Here is an 18483-nt window from a genome sequence, read left to right as displayed (position 1 = left end):
TTGCACAAAAGGTTCTTTTAAGTGGGAAAAAGTTTGATAGATTATTAAAATGTTCTTCACATGAAAAAAGGAATGACTCTTTTCAGAACTTTTCACTGAAAGGTCCTTCTTTGAGGAAGCAATGGTTCTTCTGCAACATTGCCTTTTTGGAATCTTTATTTCTAAGAGTGCAGAGGTAAATATTTATGGCAAAAAAAAATCCCAGGCTCTTTTGATCATGTAATCTAAATGAAAACCCCTAACACTAGTTGTTGACAGTAAGGCTGTTTTGTCAGCAGTGTTCAGAGTGTTATAATTACCATACAGGTCAATATTGACCGTTGGAAAAGTGTGACTAGGGGATCACAGAGAACAAATTCCCTTGGAATCTATTCCTAACTTATAGTAAACATACGGAAATACTTGTTTATAGTTTGATGTGTGTTCAGCATTTTTTAAAATCCATTCATGGTATTACAGACCCTATAGAGATAAGCAAAGGCGGACATTTTTAACAAAAAAACTCTGTGAAGTTCGTTTGTAAGACCTCCAAGAGTTCATCCTTTTTACCGTAACAACCTGTGTAACTATGAATGACTTTGTCTCCATCTTTCATCACTCTATAGTCTGTATTCTCAGGATAGGCTGAAGAGCGGTTAACAGGACGTGTAGGAAGCTCTGTTTCTCCACGTTAAACAACCTTGAAACAAGACTCCTTTTTCAACTTTTCAAATGAGGGAAAATTATTCTCCAGAAATATCTGTCTCTGGAATTTGATGATGAATGTACTGTTTCATCAATCATATACTTGTAAAAACATTGACAGGGACAGTGAGCTGTCTTAAATGTCTGTTTGTGTTCAGGTCTGTAGAATGAGAGCAAGTTTATCATTATTAGACCAAACGTGATTCAGGATTCCCTGGGAGACGCAGGGAAAATAAACTATGCTAAAGACACCATATTATAGGAAGGTTAAAAAAATGAAAACTGATTTCATGGAAAGAACTACCATTGCTTCTAAACTGGTAGAAACAGCCATGAGACTGAATTCAGCATGATTTGTGCTCTGCCTGGAAACCATATGGAGCCACATGTAACCAAAAATTTTGACAATGACAGTGACATTTGTTGAAATGTCTCAGATCTCACAATGACAAAGTTTAAGGGATAGTTCAGCCAAAAATTGAAAAGGGATAGTTCAGTCAAAATTTTCTTTTTCCAAACCTGAATGTCTTTCTTTCTTATGTAGAACACCAAAGAATATATATTGAGAATTTTTTTTTTTCATATAGTGGAAATCATTGGTAACCAAATTGGTTTAGTTAGCAAAATTCTTCAAAATATCTTCTTTTATGTTCTGCAGAAAATCTAAAGTACCATTTTCTTACAACACAAGGATAATCAAATGATTTTTCATTTTTGGCTGAACTAACCCTATAAAGAAGTGGTAATTGTAAAGCCAAATATTACTAATATTGGTGGAATAGGCCCCCTTCACTGGTTACAGCCTTGTACAGTGATTAAATACAGTTTACCATTATATAATTTTGACATTCTTTTTTCTTTAACGAAGTGAGAAAAGTTTAAAACTGATTTTAATACTCAAGTTTATTGCCCCCATTCTTCAGAGCGTTCAAATCTCACTGGGCTACATCAGATTATAAATGTTATCTTTGTAGGAAACAGTTGACACATACTGTATTCAACTGTGTATGTCACATCACACGGTGTTGTAGAAAACCGTCGGACTGCACAAGCGCACACACTCGCGCAGCATTGTCCTGTCAGAAGTGAAAAATGTCTAAATCCTGATAAGGGTCAATAAGGAAGTCCGTGAATATCAAAGGCTGTCCGTGTCCACACAGGGTGAGTTGTTTACTTCCCTGGCAAATGCCTGACACCAGCCAGCCGTCAGACGACAACGTCAAAACAACGGCACATGCCTCACGCGCACATCCCGTAAATGAGCACCAACACCCATTTAACAGAGAATTCCACAGCTCCCCAACCCCTCATTTCCTCTGCGAGCTGACGACCTGTAATCACACTTGGAGAAACCGCCATACTTCATTACTGCAGTGATTACACCAATTAGCAGCATGTAGGGAGTGGCCCACAATGCCCAGCATCACCGCCAGACTGCTCGCTTTCCCCACATGCCGATATTAGTGGGAAGTTTCTACTTTGCAGTCAATCAGAGCATAGTTCTGCAGTCTTTTGTAATGGTTTATGACCAAATACAGGGTGGAGTAATGAAAGTAAAGTCGGTGTGGTGCCTGTTAACATTGTCTGCCTGTGGAGCAAATGTGAAATTTCATTTCTAGGAAGATGAGCAGATAACCATAAAACATGGTAGGATAATTTTTGTTGTTGTTTTTTTGTTTCATAGACCTTCTTCCATCTGTTGTCCATTATTCGCTGTGACAGATGTGCGTTTAAGGATGTGACTAAATGTGCAATCAAGAATCTGGTGTGAATCACTGTTTAGGGACACATTTTCTAGCCACTCATCTTTGATGTGCACTTGTCTGTCACAAAAACATCAAATGAATCATGAAGGAATCTCAAGATCTAAAGGCCCAGTGATCTCCATTCGCCAAAGCCAGAAAGGCTGTTTTTGTCTTTCAACTCAACACATGACATGAATCTGAAAATTTGAGCACAAGATTAGCAGGTTTTTTATGCCGTACCCCTCTCTCTTTCAACATCTTCCTCTAAGCAGATGTTAGGCTCAGGAGTGGCATCCCAATAAGCCACAAGTGAGCGTATTTTCTTTCCACAGGCTTGAGAGAGAAGCCACAAAACAGTCTGCTGCAGCTCAACATAAAACAAAGCACATGAAAAAGAGGGCAGAAATGAAGCGATTTCTCAAAACTTTGGGGAGAGTGGAAACTAAAGATTTTCTAATGCAACCTTTATTGAGGTTCCTGGTTTCAGCGCAGCAACCTTTTTTATGTGTTTGAGGAACTCCCTGTAATTTTTCTTCACCACTAGCACTGGACAGGCTTATAATAAAAAGATGTCTATTCTGGGATTCTCTGTAATAATGGCCTCTTCTTGTCTTCATGCACTTCTGTCTTGTCTGAAGAAAGACGGACAGCAGGTGATAAATGACCAGATGGATGGATGGATAAGCTGAATGAAGCCATCAGCGGATAAACAATCATTTTCAACAAGATAACATGAGGCTGGCAATGTCATTATAAGTGATACTTCATCCAAAAAATATGAAAATATGAATTATATAATTTTGTCTACTTTAAATGTATAGGCCGGAACCAAACAGGACTAGAAAGGCCCATTAAAGCATCATAAAAGCCCTTATAACTTGGGAAGTCTGAATAAAATATGGTTCTCTGTTGTGAAAAAGGTTCTTCAGATTCTTCACAAAGGTCCTTCACAAAACCCCCCTTTGGAACCTTTATTTTTAAGAGTGTTGACATTTGTGGTCACCTTCACTTTATAAGAGAAGCTTGGTCCTTGAACCAGTTTTTGAAGGACTTGATACAATTGTCATTTTTGGGCAAACTATTCCTTTTCATGACATTTATCATTAATTTGGCTTGAATCACTGATTACAAGCCTGTGAACACATACACACACATGTAAACTGCTGCTTGTCCTATAATCACAAAGATGTGTCATGTCTAATTAAGCCTTAATGAAAGTGTCGGACAATCCAAAGCACCATACTATTTCCTTCTCAATTTGGTGGTGAGGGCCATTTAAGAAGGGCTCATGTGTGGTTACCCTGTCTAATGGGGTGGATGAATTTCTCCAAAACGGAGGGAAAAAAGTGAAAAACACACTCTTGTTGCATGACAGAATCCCTCCCAACCAAGACTTGTCCTTTAATACCAAGGCCTTTTCATGTGGCTTCTCCAAGATTGCACATGGGGAAATGCAAACCACACTGTTACAGTGCTTATTATACACTAAGAGTATGCGTATGTGTGTAACTATGTGCGCAAGGAAAGATTGCTACAGTTGTGCAGCATGCCTTAAATTGAAATGACACGTCTTAATTTGTCAACACACTTACCCTGGAAAGAAGAGAAGTGAATGAAATAAAGGAAGCACTCAGTGCTAGATGCTTGTGTGTGTACTACCAATAGACAAAATCTGATGCAGCGAAGGATTCCAGACTTCAGTTATGAAAAACCTGACTGGAGAGATCTTTCTCTTTAAATACAGTACAAAGGAGGTCTATAATACCTGGAGAAAGCTATCTGTTGGCATAAACTTTTTCTTCTCCTTGACAGTTGCATAGCTGGCACAGGACCCCACAAAAGTAAGTTTTTGAGCCAGTCACTCAAGCCATAATGTTTTGTGACTCACTCTGGGGCCGCAGGAAAATTACATCATGACAATACCAACTGGCTAATCCCAAACCCTTCACTAGTGTCTATCCTGAGCTGTGACGTCAAAGGCGGCAGACAGGGACAAATAAAAGTCCATTTCTTAATTTTAAGAGCCTTCAAATGAGAATCAAGCAATGGTGAAACATCTAATAAAGGGGTTCACAGCTGGGGGCAGTGACTGAAAGAATAATTTTAAAAATGATATTTCTATATTTTCTGAAAATTAATACAGTTTGGACATTTTGATATGGAAATTTTCTATTTATGCCAAGCTCTAAAATATTTTATCAGGAAGAAATTGTGAATTAACATACAGGTGGATCTCAATAAATTAGAATGTCGTGGAAAAGTTCATATATTTCAGTAATTCAACTCAAATTGTGAAACTCGTGTTTTAAATAAATTCAATGCACACAGACTGAAGTAGTTCATGTCTTTGGTTCTTTTAATTGTGATGATTTTGGCTCACATTTAACAAAAACCCACCAATTCCCTATCTCAACAAATTAGAATACTTCATAAGACCAATTAAAAAAATATTTTAAGTGTATTTTTTTACCTTCTGGAAAGTATGTTCATTTACTGTACATGTACTCAATACTTGGTAGGGGCTCCTTTTGCTTTAATTTCTGCATCAATTCTGCGTGGCCTGGAGGTGATCAGTTTGTTGCACTGCTGAGGTGGTATGGAAGCCCAGGTTTCTTTGACAGTGGCCTTCAGCTCATCTGCATTGTTTTGGTCTCTTGTTTCTCATTTTCCTCTTGACAATACCCCATAGATTCTCTCTGGGGTTCAGGTCTGGTCAGTTTGCTGGCCAGTCAAGCACACCAACACCATCATTTAACCAACTTTTGGTGCTTTTGGTGGGCAGGTGCCAAATCCTGCTGGAAAATGAAATCAGTATCTTCAAAAAGCTGGTCAGCAGAAGGAAGCATGAAGTGCTCCAAAATTTCTTGGTAAACGGGTGCAGTGACTTTGGTTTTCAAAAAATACAATGGACCAACACCAGCAGATGACATTGCACCCCAAATCATCACACTTGGGCTATGAGCTTCTCCACCCTTCCTCCAGACTCTAGGACCTTGGTTTCCAAATGAAATACAAAACTTGCTCTCATCTGAAAAGAGGACTTTGGACCACTGGGCAACAGTCCAGTTCTTCTTCTCCTTAGCCCAGTTAAGATGCCTCTGATGTTGTCTGTGGTTCATGAGTGGCTTAACAAGAGGAATACGACAACTGTAGCCAAATTCCTTGACACGTCTGTGTGTGGTGGCTCTTGATGTCTTGACCCCAGCCTCATTCCATTCCTTGTAAAGTTCACTCAAATTCTTGAATCAATTTTGCTTGACAATCCACATAAGGCTGTATCCACATAAGTTCTCTCAGTTGGTTGTGCATCTTTTTCTTCCACACTTTTTCGTTTCACTCAACTCTCTGTTAACATGCTTGGATACAGCACTCTGTGAACAGCCAGCTTCTTTGGCAATGAATGTTCTGGCTTACCCTCCTTGTGAAGGGTGTCAATGATCGTCTTCTAGACAACTGTCAGATCAGCAGTCTTCCCCCATGATTGTGTAGCCTAGTGAACCAAACTGAGAGACCCTTTTGAAGGCTCAGGAAACATTTGCAGGTGTTTTTTGAGTTGATTAGCTGATTGGCATGTCACCATATTCTAATTTGTTGAGATAGTGAGTTGGTGGGTTTTTGTTAAATGTGAGCCAAAATCATCACAATTAAAAGAACCAAAGACTTAAACTACTTCAGTCTGTGTGCACTGAATTTATTTAATACACAAGTTTCACAATTTGAGTTGAATTACTGAAATAAATGAACTTTTCCATGACATTCTAATTTATTGCGATGCACCTGTATATATGCTAACTAGCCAAACCTTAGGTGCCAAATATGATGATCACCTTGTTAGAGACCCCCTTTCTAAATATAAAGGGACTACAGTATAAATGGTTGTGTATACTGTGAATGAGAATGTACTATTTTCACAGATTGTGATGACACATTTCTACAGTTACTAACATAAATCTAGCATGGTTTTATATTTTCATTTATCTTAGCATTAAATTGGCAAACGTTATTTTTCTTTATTGATAAATCACAGAAACATTATCAAGGGCTTTTGTTTTGTATCAAGGGCTTTTTGTTTAATTTCTCACAGTGCACTATACTAGTTAGCTATACCTGCTTAAACTCGATTGGAAGCACTTAGTGAACAAAATGCATTTTTTGCACTGAAATACAACACTGTTTGCTGAATCAAAAGCCCACAAATGCTGAATAATGTTGATGTAAGTGTACAGGCTTTTGTGAACCAGGGTAATTTGGTGCATTACATAAAACAGTTCAGTTTAGTTCACACTCTTTACTTGTGCCTTTTGGAAACATTAGTTCAGTCATGTAAGCAAATACATAGCACTGTGTGCACACTGTTTTCTGTTTCAACAGATACTTGTCAGCAAGCATCACTGCCATCTCCACTTCTCTCCTATCCTCACCTCTTCTGTCACAGTAAATTGAAGATGGCAGCATCGTGGGCACACTAATAGGCTCTAAAGTTGAGTGCTGGGTAAGGTGCCGCCCCCTGGCCGAACTGTTCCCATTGCCTTCTCTCCCAAAATCCGGTCTACTTGCTGCCATGCATGAATTGCCAGCCACAGGAAAGTTAAAAAAGAGGAGTCTAAATTAAGTGCCCTTTCATTCCAGCATTTTCATGGTTTGGCTAAAAACAGGGTGCAAGATGATTCACATTTTATAAGCCCTCTCTTGCGGCCGCCTGCGTCACCCTGGCGCTCGGACTCTACGGCTCATTCACACATCTCTCTCTGTCCTGGTCTTATACTTTGTCTTCTCTAGCACTCTGTGCTCACAGATAAATCTCTTTAATCGCAGGTGATATGGAATTAGTCATGGGCAACATTACGCATTTCAGAATATTAAATGATAATTATTGCTTTCTCAATATGTTTTTGGACTTTTCAGTGTTTGCAATGTGTCATTGAATAAAGCCTTGATGAACAAACAACTCTGGTTTCATTCTGGTTGCCTGGAGAATATGCTGAATGAACAAGACAGTCCATAACACCCCTGCAGCAGACATAGCCTAACGTTCATGCTTTTAGCAGAACACAGACTTAGTGGTTGGAAGAAAAAGAAATAGGAAGGGGATAGACATTTCTCTAAACAAGTCTGACAGCTACTACCATTCTGACCACTGTCCATTATCATTTCCGCACCATGGCTGCTGTTGGCCTGGCAACTGCTGCCAGAAAAAACATAAGGCAGAGGAGCTCGTATGGGTGAAGTGCACAGATGTGCTACTTGACAATGAGCTTCCCCTCAAACTCAAAGCCTATATGTGCTGTGTAATGCTGCCCTCTACTATTCATGAGTAGTTTTGCAATGAGCATTAAATAAAAGTCATTAGACTGTGTGAATTGATGGTGTATGTTGTGTGATGACTACATTTGCATGTTTCCTAATGCAAATTTGTATGAAAAATGGCTTTATACTATGTAATGTATACATTTTCACACAAAAACTTTTTTTCTTGGTCATGTGACTGTTAAAGGCAAGATTAAAGGTGCAATAAGCGATTTTTGCCAAATGATGTTGATATTTGAAAGCATCAAAACAGACACGCCCATATCCCAACAGGACCTTTGACCTCGCCCCTATTTTGATGTCTCTGCCCACATGTACAGTCATGGCCAATAGTTTTGGAAGTGACATAAATTTTGTCTTTTGCAAAGTTTGTTGCTTCAGTATTTGTAGATTATTGTTCCGCATGTTTCTATGGTATACTGAAATAAAAAAAGGCATATCATATGTTTTAAAGGCTTTTATTGGCAAATATATATATATATAAATCAATATTTACAGTGATGACTCTTGTTCTTCATAACCTCTGCAATTCGCTCTGGCATGCTGGATATTAGCTTCTGGGCCAAATCCTGACTGATGGCGATCCATTTCATTATTAGTTCTCGGAGATGATCACAATTTGTGGGCTTCTGCTTGTCCACTCGCCTTTTGAGGACTGACCAAAGGTTCTCTATGGGCTTGAGATCCGGGGAGTTACCTGGCCACGGATCCAAAATGTCAATGTAATGATCTTCGAGCTACTTCTTTATCACTCATACTTTGTGACATGGTGCTCCGTCACGTTGGAAAATGCACAGATCATCACCAAATTGCTCATGGATCGTTGGAAGAAGTTGCCCTCGTAGGTCGTTTTGGTACCATTCTTTATTCTTGGCAGTGTTTTTGGGCAGAATTATGAGAGCCCACTCCCTTAGTTGAAAAGAAACCACACACATGGATGGTCTTAGGATGCTTCACTGTTGGCACACAAGACAGGACTCATGGTAGTGTTCACCTTTTCTTCTCCGAACAATCGATTTTCCAGATGTCCCAAACAGTCGGAAGAGAGCTTCATCAGAGAAAATAACTTTGCATCAGTCTTCTGCTGTCCAATCCTTGTACTTCCTGCAGAGTCCTTGACGTTTTTCTTGGAGAGAAGTAGCTTCTTTGCTGCTCTTCTTGACACCGGGCCGTTGCCCAAAAGTCTTGGCCTCACTGTGTGCAGATGCTCTCACACCAACCTGCTGTCATTCCTGAGCAAGCTCTGCACTGCTGCCGAACCTCTCTCCTTGAAGTTCATGTAGGGTGGCCAAACGTGCCATTTTCGCAGGACACGTCCTGGCCAGGATTTTTATATTGCCTAAAATATCTACGTTTTGGCTTTGTTTGCGCTGTGCAGACCAATTGTTGTATAAAGTACCGTGAGAACTCTAGAGAGCAGATGGCTTCTTGTGCTTTTGAATTGTTCTCACGGTACTTTGATGTCTTGCACCGATCGGTATGCTCAGTGCTGCTTCCAGTCCAACACTAATATGTACACGTATTTGCATCGCTTTGACCGTTCTCTGTAGATCCCACCTTCTCACACACCACGATTGGTCGATTACATACAATGTCTGCATGTTATTGGTCAAACCCGATCATTACCGTCATTAAGTATGAAAACAGGAAACATAAGCCAAAACCTGGATATTTTAGGCAATATAGAAATCCTGGCCAGGATGTGTCCTGCGAAAATGGCACGTTTGGCCACTCTAAGTTCATGATGATTCGGTAAATGGTTCTTTCAGGTGCAATATTCTTTGTAGCAATTTCCTTGCATGTGAGGCCATTTTGATGCACAGTGATGATGGCTGCACGTGTTTGTTTGTAGGTAACCATTGCTAACAAGAACACAATGATTGGAAGGGCTTCTTCCCTCCTTTCATAGCAACCAGTCTGCTCTTACAATCTAATAAGTATGATAGTGATTAACCTGACTAGTACTCATTCACAGTTTCACATGTGCTGCTGATATGATTAGTCAATTAATGTTAGTTGGTCATTTTGTGTCAGGATCAAAAAACAGTGAAGCTGTTTTTTTGTGTGTGAAAAGTTCATATTTTGGCCAATAGCAATTATTTAAAATGCATCTGATCACTCTACACAATAATCTAGAAACAATGTGAATGAGCACCACAACAGTTTACACTGCAAACTTTGCAAAACCCAAACTTTGCAAGGCCACAACTGTACATACACAACCATGGCAACGACGATTGCGGAAACAAGCAAAGATGACACCCAAGCATATTTAAACAAAAGCCAACACAGGTAAGTTGTGTGAAACAAAGCTAAATCAATGTTACCTATCAAGAAGAAACAACGCAACCTTGGTGTCCGATTCGAGCCCTTCCGGCTCCTGAGTTTCTCTCCACCGCTGGAAAGCTGCTCAGATATTTAAGAGGGTCCTACCTCTTGCCTGATCTTAACCCTTCTTTTTAATGTTTTGTTCCTCCAATATTTTCCTCTTTTTTATCTTTCATTTCTCTCTATCTATAATCGATCTGCTAATATCCGTCCTGTGCACTCAATTTGAGTGATCTTTTACATTTACATTTATTCATTTAGCAGACGTTCTTAAGCAAAGCATCAAGCGATTAATCTTAAAGAGGCAAATAGACACAGGAAGTGCTCATAATACCAAGTTTCAAGCATTGTTCAAATAAGTACAAGCTAGACAGGGAAAGATTACAGAAAAAAAATAATAAAATAATATATATATATATATATATGCATGTATGTGTGTGTATATATATATATATATATATATATATATATATTATATATATATATATATATATATTATTATTTATTTGTTTTTTAGGATGAAGTCAGATGGTGACGAAAGAGGTGAGTTTTCAGCTGTTGCTTGAAAATGGTCAGGGATTCAGCATACTGGATAGAGGTTGGAAGATTATTCCACCAGCCAGGAACGGTGAATGAAAATGTTCTGGAAAGTGTGATGGCACCACTAGCGGATCTCAGACTTCTGGAGGCAATGTAGATACGTAGTAGTGAGTGGAAGTAGGCGGGTGCTGAGCCTGTGGCTGTTCTAGGTCGCCATGATTTTGCCAAGTAAGACATGTTCTTGGATCAACATCTTTTGTTGATCCTGGATCAACATTACTGTCCAAAAATATACACTTAACCCAATCCCTACCCCTAAACCTAACCCTACCCATAATTTATTCCTAAAATCAGTGTGAAATGATAGCTGATTAACAAGGGTGTAGAAGCACCTAACCCCAAACATAAGCCTAAAACAGATATTTCCTGAAAAGTTATCCCTCAATTCTGATTGGTTGATTGGAATGTTGTTCTAGGATCAACAAGTATGTTGATCCAAGAACATGTTGTACTTGGTGAAATCACGGTCACCGGCTGTTCTATATGCAAGCATCAGTGTCTTGAACTTGATGCGAGCCATAACAGGCAACCAGTGGGCTCGTGGAAGACCAGTCGTGCCGCTGCATTCTGAATCATTTGTAAAGGTTTGATTGTACATGATGGAGGTCCAGCTAGAAGAGCACTGCAATAGTCCAGCCTAGGAATGACAAGGGCCTGGACAAGAAGTTGTGCAGCATGCTCAGTTAGGAAGGGCCTGATCTTTCTGAAGTTCCGCGTCAGCTGAGCTGACAGATAACAAATAAATACACAGCCACACGACACTTCAGAGAAAAACAGCTGTGGCCGCATTGTTAATTAGCACACCCAAAAGCCTATAGCAGGACAATTACTCAAATCGAAACTAAAGTTCGCACTTAAGTTCAGGAATGGAGCAATATAAATAACAAATGCTCCTTCTTAGCTGATGGCTATTATTCTAATTACAAATAAGTGCAATCAAAAATACACTATTGAAAACATCTGAACTGATGCTATCTTACTCAGTCACTGACTGTAATGCATGACTGTAGCATTCGGCCAGGAGAAGATGTCATCAGGTGGCGTCCAACTTTCACGGGGTGTTTCGACCCTGAACCACAACACCCTCCAGTTGGCGGGTCGGCAGTGGTGGCCAGTCACTGCCCTCCTCCTTCTGGCCCCCAGCTCAACTCCTCCCTCCTACTCCAGAGCCAACAAGACGCTCTTTCTGCTGCCTCACCCAACCTACGGACAGCTGCCTTCCTCTCCCTTCCTGCTATACCCAAAGCAGTGAGAGTGTCTTCCACACAGGACTGTGCCGGGAAACCCCTACAACCCGACCTCAACCAGGAATAGCCAGGTCTGCCACCCTTTGGTCCTGCACTGCTCAACGAGGTCCTGATACTTTGTGGCTTTCCCCCTCATGGGCCTCCTCACACCCGTCTTCCCACGGGGACCGTCAGTTCAATCAAGATTATCTTCCTTGCCTCCTCAGACCATAAGACCATGTCTGGCCTCAGCAGTGTTTGCACAACCTGGGGGAAGACTAGTTTCTTTCCCAGGTCCACCCCCATCTCCCAGGATTGTGCTGCTTGCAAGAGGCTATTTTTGATCTTCTTGGGGGCTGCTGGTTTCTCCCCTTCTCTGATGAACTGAATGCATGTCCTCGGCCTTGTACTGGTCTGGCACTTTTTCTGCCTCTCCCGCTCCAAGATGTCAGCCAGTGCAAAAGAGAACCTTGTCATGGCGCCACCTGTATCTTCCTTGGCTAAGGGCTGTTTTGCATCCTGCCAGTATGTGCGCCATTGTTCCCCTCCCTCCACATAGCCTACACGATGGGAATGCAAACATTATGGGAATGCTACTTTTGTATGTTCTCTAAACCGTCTTAAATGAACGTTCAACTAAAGTGTTTCAGGAAAAGGTTCCATAAATATTGTATTGTGCTAATGTTTTGAGAATGCTAGTTATTAAATACCAGATAACTTTGAATGAACGTTCTATTAACATTACTGGAAGAATCTTTATTCAGAACCTTGCCAGAACATTAGTCAAAGTTCTGAAAATGTTAAGCATGTTTTTGATGGGGGGCCTATCCTACTGAACCCACTGTGGAACGCATGGTGGAAACAACTGGAGAAGTTGGTCACCAAGTGGTGTGAACACAGTGGTGCGACCATGCTACCTCAGAAATGTTAACAATAACAGTTTCTCAAATTTAATGAGATTGTTAATGAACATTAATGAAATTTTAAATACATGATATTTCTGACATGACTTACCACACATGCGTCACTGACCACTGCTGCAGTGTTTCTTGAACCTGCACGCTAACACACACACACACACACGTTTGTTTCTGTGAATTGTGGGGACTTTTCATAGACTTCTATTACTTTTATACTGACCAAACAATATTTTCTATCCTCTAACCCAACCCTAAACCTACCCCTTACAGAAAACATAATTTACTATTTTTATTTTTTTCCCCTTGTGGGGACCGCACCCGCCACCCCAATGTCAAAAATTTCATGTTTTATTATCCCACGTTCCATGACAATACTGCAATTTGTCATCAAGCTAAATTTCATTTCTTTATTTAAAAAAATAATAATAATCTCCTAGAATGTCTAAAATATTCAGTTAATAATATTCAGTTTATAGTCAAAGATTTAAAATGAACTTCTATTAAACATCTATCATAGCTTCATCCTGATCAAGCCAATCTGCTTTTCGTTATTTAGGAAAACATGTTATTTTGGACACAGTTTCCTTCTTATAGCAGCGGGATGCAGTGGACTACTCATATGCTACAATATTATGACCACATATTTACTAAGGATGCTATTCCACAGAAAATAAAAAGATCCACCACAAAGACATGGTAATGAATTACATTCCATAGTTACAACTGTACACAGACTGACTGAACAACTCACCAACCTCCATTCATGCCAAAGCAGGAGAAAGCTCTGGGCAGTTGGCGAGAGGAAATGGCGTGGCTGGTCTGAGGTTTGGAGGAAGAATGGGAAGTATGCTGTTACTGTGGTGCTGGTCAGACAGCAGGCTTTAGGTTTCCACACCACAGCTGCCCCGACCACATCTGTCCTTTGCTCTCACTCAATCTTCTCAGCCATTTAAACTATAAAATGCTTCCTCACTAAATGCGGCTCCACCCAACTCTTAAACTGTGTACATTAAAAGAACACCCCCTACTACACCCACATGACAGTGAATAAAACGGGCTTGCTCGGCTGTTAAAACTGTTGGAGCGGCCCAGCCAGCTTTTCATTTACATGTTCTGATGTTGTTTGTGGTCATCGTTGCCCCTTTATGAACAAGCAGGAGAAAAAAGACAGAGAAATGATGAGAGGGAAAATGTTCATTCAAACTGGATTCAGTGAGTAATAAGAGAAGAGCAAAAGAAAAACACAATACATATGTTTTTAATTAAATATTTTTGCCATTTTCTAAATTTCTATTTTTCCAGTTCTATAACTCTTAAAAATAACCTTTTTTTAATTGCCATTTATAGTTCCATGGAACCTTTCCAAAAAAAAAAAATACTGAGAAAAAAACAGAAAAATTATTAGAGAAAATATGCAAATTAAGTACTAGCTCACAAATTCTTGAGACATGAAACACATTTAACTACTTTTAGTTTTTTGAAATAGAGGTTTTTGAATATTTTCACCTTAATATTAATCATCATCTTATTTATTGTTTATTTTACTTATTTTAAAAAATTACAGTCACATGCCCTCCTGCCCAAAACCATCCAGATTAAACATATATTGAACATCTGTTTCCAAATAGGGTTATATGTAAGTAAGTGCCGTTGTTTTCTGTGTCACAACAACCATATGTCCTCATAGTACAGCCGCAGTCTGCGTAGGGCAACAACTCCCAGGGGGGTACCATCCCAGTTGCTCATAAAAAAAGGAAAGAAAGAAAGAAAGAAAGAAAGAAAGAAGAAGAAAGAAAGAAAAGAGAAAGAAAGAAAAGGAAAGAAAGAAAGAAAAGATGAAAACGAAGCCTGTGCATAGCTTTCAGGCACATTCATAATCCTGTGAAACTTTTATGTCTGTTGCCTTTAATAACGTGTTTTAATGTTGGAAATAATTTCACCATCACCAACGCATCTAATATTCTCTCTGAGTTTCCATGTTCCTTTACGAAAATTAATCATAGTTTTAACACCAATAACACCAAAACTTATCATTCTTTTAGCTTTGGTAACTGCAAATTAACCATGTTTTTGTTACTTCGAATAATAATTTACAAAGAAGTATTAAGATAAGATTTTTTTTTTTTTTTTGTGGTTATAAAAACAGACATAAGCCAACAATAGCATTTAAAATGACTTAAAATGCATTATATAAAAACGAGGCAATAATGATTGGTTAATAAGGCTGTTAAAATACATAATGTACACATGTAGGCTAATAAAAAATAAACAATTTATGTACATTACATGTTATTACAAATGCCTGCAAAGGGAGCCAAAAGCCTCGTTATTGCTGCTGTTACACTTACAGGACAATCAAATCATTGTTGGCCAAACATTTAATTCAAATATTCACTTAATCTTTCATTTTTGGCCAGCTTTTTGCTATATGATGACACAGTCTTTATAATTTCTTCAACAGAAACATGTGGACATCACAACCCTTACAAAAACAAACCATGGTTTTATCGTAGTAAAACTACTTAATTTTCTTTTGTATGATTTCTGAATGCTTGAGACTATAAAATCAATCAGACAGGGACGTGCACAGGGGGGTTGCTCAGGTTGCCCGGGCAACTGCCCATATGCCCTTCTCGACTCACGTTGCCCTTCCGAGGTGGAAAAAAAATGAATAAAAAAAATCATACAATGGATGCAGAATTTCACGTAGGCCTAGATAAAAAAAAAAAAAAAAAAAAAAAAAAAAAAATCGCAAACCCTCACTCACTTCCATATTCGGGCACCCGTCCGAAAGTGAAAGTCGGTAGGGGAAGGGCAAACACTCTTTACGTGGCTGCAGCGCTACACGCGACCGGCACCTGAGCTGAGCCTGCATGAGCGGCCCTAGAAGGAGATTGTCGCGGTTGTCGGGTGAGACGACTCAACGTTGTCGGAAAAGTAATAGTAAGGTTATAATCGTTAACGAAAACGAACGAAAAAAAAATTAAAACTAGTTGGGAAAAAAAATTGTGTTAACTGAAATAAAAATAAAAACGAGGCATTACAAAAGAACGATAACTAACCAAAACTGTAATGTGTGTTTGGCAAAACTAACTAAAATAAAATAAAATTATAGATTAAATGTCCTTAGTTTTCGTCTTTGTCAATGTCTTTCATAGAGCAAACGTTCAGCTGCATTTCATTTCCCTGCGTCTCTCACTCACGCGTCTCTCTCACATAACGTTACTCGCGCGCGCACAGCCCTCCCCTCCGTGCACACCGCGTCTCCATGATAACGAGTGTTGGAAGCAAGTTCGCGAAAGGTTGGTATCTCGTGAAAACCATTACACAATCACACATTAAAAAGTGGTATAAAAATATTTTTAATTCTGAATATAATTTTTGTCAGTGTGTTAATGTCGACCCGAGAAGCGATTGCTACTTTAGAAAGTTAAACTAGACCCAAGTTCGAGGTAAAATGCACTTGGGTTGTCGATGTCAAAAAACACTATTTAAGGCTGTGATTCAAGTAAGGAATAATTGACGACGGGCGGTTGAATTATTAGAAAAATAATGCACACCTGAGGTGGTGATTCGGGTCACGACTCGAAGCGGAGTCAATTATTCCGCTTATACCACGGTTACCACACCTCAAGACATCTATCAGATGATATATTTAAAGGGATTTCGTTCGGTTTTTGTACTTAATCGCTATTGTGGGTAGGACTATTTCTTCCGCATCTCATCCAACGCTTCTTTTGCTGGTTTCACAATGTCATTTTAAAGCTGGTAATGGAGGCTTGAGCCGTTGATAGTATTATGATGCAGTTATTAATGAAGTTATTAGAAAGAGAGCGAGAGAGAGAGAGAGACACACACACACACACACACACAGAGAGAGAGAGAGAGAGAGCTTGTGTGAATTAGACTGCAGCAGCGTCTCTAAACAGCGCTGTTATTACCTCGTGAGTACCCTAGTGAGAAATGTCATTTGTACTTTCGGAAAATCGTCTGTCATGTTGTTGTTTTTGTTAGTCCTGTAATTTCCGTTATTACAGTTTTACTATGCGAAGTGATATGGAACTGTAATGCGGTCAAGATACCCAACTCCAACAACGCAAACAACGCACTTCCCTTCTAATAAAGTCACGCCTCAGAACGTTCGTCAGCCAATCAGATTCAAGCATTCAACGGCCCCGTAGTATAAATATTAAATAATGTTATGTCATTTTTTACTCTTACACTGAATGTTTGCTCCTTCATTCCAGATGAGTAGGCTATTATATAGGGTACATTTAGTATAGGGTGTGAAAAATTGTACAGCTGTGGAATTTGTATAGGGTGTGAATTCTGTATAGAAAATTATTGCTTGACTAAAGTAAAGCCCTCTCTCTCTTTCTCACCCATGCACACTCACTCATGCACACACCCACGGCACACACACACACTAAAAAAAAATATGCTGTATTTAAAGTTTTCTTTTTATTTGTTATTTGTCATGTTCTTTTCTCAAATTAAGCTCCCTGACAATCTGACAGAAATGTCTTGTTGTGGCTCAAAAATGGGTTGAACACATGCGGTTCATGTATGTCTTCTTTAGTCTGTTGGCTCTTTAGGTTTTTTTACTGGCACACGTCACTTACACATTTTGCACTTACTGCGGAGTGTTGAGACTGTTTACATATGTGTGCCCATATGTACATTTTATGTACTGATTTTATTTTTGAATGAATATTTTCTAAAATTGTATGATGTTCTTGTTGAGTTATTATTACACAATACTTTTTCTGACCTTTTTGAATCTTGCCCCTGAAAAATAACCCAAATTACAAAAAAGACTAAAACTAACACTAAAAAGTCATGTTTTTCTATGTTATTATTAGTAGTAGTTAAGGTGATTGAGTGCTGTATTTTAGTGTTTTACCTTGTGTATATATATTTTAATAAAGACCCTGTTATTCTCAGTCCTTCATATAGCCCGTGAGTTTTTTTTTTTTGGAGTGGGGGGGGGGGTTGGGGGGTGAGTGCCCTTTTTTAGGTTGGAGCAACTGCCCCTCAAAACCCCCATTCACTCACCTGCAATCAGACAACTGTATTAATAAAGTCATAGCCATAGGTAACTGTCTAGAGCTACAATTGTAATTTGTAAATAATACAATTTATTTATTTATTTACTTTTATATTTAATTCTAGTAAAATTTTGACCCCATCCTCCTGAGAACCAGAAATAAAAAGCTTTGTCAATTTTGTATTTTTGATGTCATTACATTGTTTAGAGCTTAAGAGAGAGAGAAAAAAAAGGTAAAATAAAAATTTTGAAAAAAATATATTTCATTCATATGTTATGCTATGTCCTCTGTAGAGAACACCAGAACTGAGTTTTTCTAAAAAATAAAATGACAAGAATAGACAAAAAAAAACAAAAAAACTCAACTATTTTATAAAATATATAACAAAAAAACAATAAATTTTTAGGTTTCAGGATTTTTTTATACCAAACTTTAAGGATGATTCTCAACTATGTTATAAAATATATAACAAAATGATTTGATATACCATTTTGCTTTATACAATATGTTCAAAAAGTCCATAAACTGGGTTTTCCATTAAGCACCATGTTATCTATACACTGTATCTAATTTGCACATTAAAGTGCTTGTTGGAGCAGCATGTTGAAAAAAGAAGTGTAATAAT

Source organism: Cyprinus carpio, chromosome B9, assembly GCF_018340385.1.
Source record: "Cyprinus carpio isolate SPL01 chromosome B9, ASM1834038v1, whole genome shotgun sequence".
In the NCBI taxonomy this organism is placed as follows: domain Eukaryota; kingdom Metazoa; phylum Chordata; class Actinopteri; order Cypriniformes; family Cyprinidae; genus Cyprinus; species Cyprinus carpio.
The sequence above is the reverse complement of the archived record's forward strand: the minus strand, read 5'-3'. Positions refer to the sequence as shown.